Here is a 4,959-nt window from a genome sequence, read left to right as displayed (position 1 = left end):
AACCACCACAGTAGAACACAGATGAAGCTTCTAATTTGATGTAATAGCCAGTAAGAAGTAGTACAATTCAAGTTTTAGGTACCGATTATTGTCTTTTTAGCTGGCTTTGGTGCCTTGGACATGAGCTAGGACCTTAAGAATCTGCATTAATGGAGGACTAGCAGCCGAGTTGCACGGGAGAATGTGAAAAGTGTTCAAATAGAGTAAAAACCTGAGAAATCCGTCCATTTTCGTCATTTTTATCGAATCGACAAAGCCAAATCGTCACATTGGCCGCTCTGCTCTCTAAAACGGTTGTACTTATCGTCTGCAAAGCTATGTCGCGAACGGCGGTATTCGGAGACACTAAAAGCACCATAGTAGAACACAGATGTAGCTTCTAAGATGATGTAATAGCCAGTAAGAAATAGTACAATTCAAGTTTTAGGAATCGGTTATTGACTTTTTACCCTTGTTTGGTGCCTTGGACATGAGCTAGGAACTTAAGATTGTACATGCAGGAGGACTAGCAGCCGAGTTGCACGGGAGAATGTGTAAAGTGTTCATATGTATTAAAAACCTGAGAAATCCGTCCGTTTTCGACATTTGTTATCGAATCGACTTAAAGCCAGATCGTCACATAGGCCGCTCTTCTCTCTGAAACGGTTGTACTTATCGTGTGCAGATCTATGTCGCGTGCTGCGGTATGCGGAGACACTAAAAGCACCATAGTAGAACACAGATGAAGCTTCTAAGTTGATGTAATAGCCAGTAAGAAGTAGTACAATTCAAGTTTTAGGTATCGATTATTGACGTTTTAGCTGGCTTTGGTGCCTTGGACATGAGCTAGGACCTTAAGATTCTGCATGAAAGGAGGACTAGCAGCCGAGTTACACAGGAGAATGTGAAAAGTGTTTATATGTAGTAAAAACCTGAGAAATCCGTCCGTTTTCGTCATTTGTTATCGAATCGACTTAAAGCCAGATCGTCACATTGGCCGCTCTTCCCTCCGAAACGGTTGTACTTATCGTCTGCAAAGCTATGTCGCATGCTGCGGTATGCGGAGACACTAAAAGCACCATAGTAGAACACAGATGAAGCTTCTAAGATGATGTAATAGCCAGTAAGATGTAGTACAATTCAAGTTTTAGCTACTGATTATTGACTTTTTATCTGGCTTTGGAGCCTTGGACATGAGCTAGGACCTTAAGATTCTGCATGAAAGGAGGACTAGCAGCCGAGTTGCACGGGAGAATTTGAAAAGTGTTCATATGTAGTAAAAACCTGAGAAATCCGTCCGTTTTCGTCATTTGTTATCGAATCGACTGAAAGCCAGATTGTCACATTGGCCGCTCTTCTCTCTGAAACGGTTGTACTTATCGTCTGCAATGCTATGTCTCGTGCTGCGCTATGCGGAGACACTAAAAGCACCATAGTAGAACACAGATGAAGCTTCTAAGTTGATGTAATAGCCAGTAAGAAGTAGTACAATTCAAGTTTTAGGTATCGATTAATGACTTTTTAGCTGGCTTTGGTGCCTTGGACATGAGCTAGGACCTTAAGATTCTGCATGAAAGGAGGACTAGCAGCCGAGTTGCACGGGAGAATGTGAAAAGTGTTCATATGTAGTAAAAACCTGAGAAATCCGTCCGTTTTCGTCATTTGTTATCGAATGGACTTAAAGCCAGATCGTCATATTGGCCGCTCTTCTCTCTGAAACGGTTGTACTTATCGTCTGCAAAGCTATGTCGTATGCTGCGGTAGGCGGAGACACTAAAACCACCACAGTAGAACACAGATGGAGCTTCGAATTTGATGTAATAGCCAGTAAGAAGTAGTACAATTCAAGTTTTAGGTACTGATTATTGACTTTTAAGCTGGCTTTGATGCCTTGGACATGAGCTAGGACCTTAAGATTCTGCTTGAAAGGAGGATTAGCAGCCGAGTTGCACGGGAGAATGTGAAAAGTGTTCATATGTAGTAAAAACCTGAGAAATCCGTCCGTTTTCGTCATTTGTTATCGAATCGACTTAAAGCCAGATCGTCACATTGGCCGCTCTTCTCTCTGAAACGGTTGTACTTATCGTCTTCAAAGCTATGTCGCGTGCTGCGGTATGCGGAGACACTAAAAGCACCATAGTAGAACACAGATGAAGCTTCTAAGTTGATGTAATAACCAGTAAGAAGTAGTACAATTCAAGTTTTAGGTATCGATTATTGATTTTTTAGCTGCCTTTGGTGCCTTGGACATGAGCTAGGATCTTAAGATTCTGCATGAAAGGAGGACTAGCAGCCGAGTTGCAGGGGAGAATGTGAAAAGTGTTCATATGTAGTAAAAACCTGAGAAATCCGTCCGTTTTCGTCATTTGTTATCGAATCGACTTAAAGCCAGATCGTCACATTGGCCGCTCTTCTCTCTGAAACGGTTGTACTTATCGTCTGGAAAGCTTTGTCGCGTGCTGCGGTATGCGGAGACACTAAAAGCACCATAGTAGAACACAGAGAAGCTTCTAAGATGATGTAATAGCCAGTAAGAAGTAGTACAATTCAAGTTTTAGGTATCGATTATTGACTTTTTAGCTGGCTTTGGTGCCTTGGACATGAGCTAGGACCTTAAGATTGTGCATGAAAGGAGGACTAGCAGCCGAGTTGCAGGGGAGAATGTGAAAAGTATTCATATGTGGTAAAAACCTGAGAAATCCGTCCGTTTTCGTCATTTGTTATAGAATCGACTTAAAGCCAGATCGTCACATTGGCCACTCTTCTCTCTGAAACGGTTGTACTCATCGTCTGCAAAGCTATGTCGTATGCTGCGGTAGGCGGAGACACTAAAACCACCACAGTAGAACACAGATGAAGCTTCTAATTTGATGTAATAGCCAGTAATAAGTAGTACAATTGAAGTTTTAATTATTGATTATTGACTTTTTAGCTGGCTTTGATGCCTTGGACATGAGCTAGGACCTTAAGGTTCTGCATAGAAGGAGGACTAGCAGCCGAGTTGCACGGGAGAATGTGAAAAGTGTTCAAATAGAGTAAAAACCTGAGAAATCGGTCCGTTTTCGTCATTTTTTATCGAATCGACTTAAAGCCAAATCGTCACATTGGCCGCTCTGCTCTCTGAAACGGTTGTATTTATCGTCTGCAAAGCTATGTCGCGTACTGCGGTATTCGGAGACACTTAAAGCACCATAGTAGAACACAGATGTAGCTTCTAAGATGATGTAATAGCCAGTAAGGAGTAGTACAATTTAAGTTTTAGGTATCGATTATTGACTTTTTAGCTGGCTTTGGTGCCTTGGACATGAGCTAGGACCTTAAGATGCTGCATGAAAGGAGGACTAGCAGCCGAGTTGCACGGGAAAATGTGAAAAGTGTTCATATGTAGTAAAAACCTGAGAAATCCGTCCGTTTTCGTCATTTGTTATCGAATCGACTTAAAGCCAGATCGTCATATTGACCGCTCTTCTCTCTGAAACGGTTGTACTTATCGTCTGCAAAGCTATGTCGTATGCTGCGGTAGGCGGAGACACTAAAACCACCACAGTAGAACACAGATGAAGCTTCTAATTTGATGTAATAGCCAGTAAGAAGTAGTACAATTCAAGTTTTAGGTATTGATTATTGACTTTTAAGCTGGCTTTGATGCCTTGGACATGAGCTAGGACCTTAAGATTCTGCATGAAAGGAGGGCTAGCAGCCGAGTTACACAGGAGAATGTGAAAAGTGTTTATATGCAGTAAAAACCTGAGAAATCCGTCCGTTTTCGTCATTTGTTATCAAATCGACTTAAAGCCAGATCGTCACATTGGCAGCTCTTCTCTCTGAAACGGTTGTACTTATCGTCTGGAAAGCTTTGTCGCGTGCTGCGGTATGCGGAGACACTAAAAGCACCATAGTAGAACACAGATGAAGCTTCTAAGATGATGTAATAGCCAGTAAGAAGTAGTACAATTGAAGTTTTAGGTATTGATTATTGACTTTTTAAGCTGGCTTCGATGCCTTGGACATGAGCTAGGACCTTAAGATTCTGCATAGAAGGAGGACTAGAGGCCGAGTTGCACGGGAGAATGTGAAAAGTGTTCATATGTAGTAAAAACCTGAGAAATCCGTCCGTTTTCGTCATTTGTTATCGAATCGACTTAAAGCCAGATCGGCACATTGGCCGCTCTTCTCTCTGAAACGGTTGTACTTATTGTGTGCAGATCTATGTCGCGTGCTGCGGTATGCGGAGACACTAAAAGCACCATAGTAGAACACAGATGAAGCTTCTAAGTTGATGTAATAGCCAGTAAGAAGTAGTACAATTCAAGTTTTAGGTATCGATTATTGACGTTTTAGCTGGCTTTGGTGCCTTGGACATGAGCTAGGACCTTAAGATTCTGCATGAAAGGAGGACTAGCAGCCGAGTTACACAGGAGAATGTGAAAAGTGTTTATATGTAGTAAAAACCTGAGAAATCCGTCCGTTTTCGTCATTTGTTATCGAATCGACTTAAAGCCAGATCGTCACATTGGCCGCTCTTCCCTCCGAAACGGTTGTACTTATCGTCTGCAAAGCTATGTCGCATGCTGCGGTATGCAGAGACACTAAAAGCACCATAGTAGAACACAGATGAAGCTTCTAAGTTGATGTAATAGCCAGTAAGATGTAGTACAATTCAAGTTTTAGCTACTGATTATTGACTTTTTATCTGGCTTTGGAGCCTTGGACATGAGCTAGGACCTTAAGATTCTGCATGAAAGGAGGACTAGCAGCCGAGTTGCACGGGAGAATTTGAAAAGTGTTCATATGTAGTAAAAACCTGAGAAATCCGTCCGTTTTCGTCATTTGTTATCGAATCGACTTAAAGCCAAATCGTCACATTGGCCGCTCTGCTCTCTGAAACGGTTGTATTTATCGTCTGCAAAGCTATGTCGCGTACTGCGGTATTCGGAGACACTAAAAGCACCATAGTAGAACACAGATGTAGCTTCTAAG

This window comes from Schistocerca gregaria, unplaced genomic scaffold (genome assembly GCF_023897955.1).
Source record: "Schistocerca gregaria isolate iqSchGreg1 unplaced genomic scaffold, iqSchGreg1.2 ptg000484l, whole genome shotgun sequence".
Classification (NCBI taxonomy): domain Eukaryota; kingdom Metazoa; phylum Arthropoda; class Insecta; order Orthoptera; family Acrididae; genus Schistocerca; species Schistocerca gregaria.
This window is presented reverse-complemented; position numbering follows the sequence as displayed.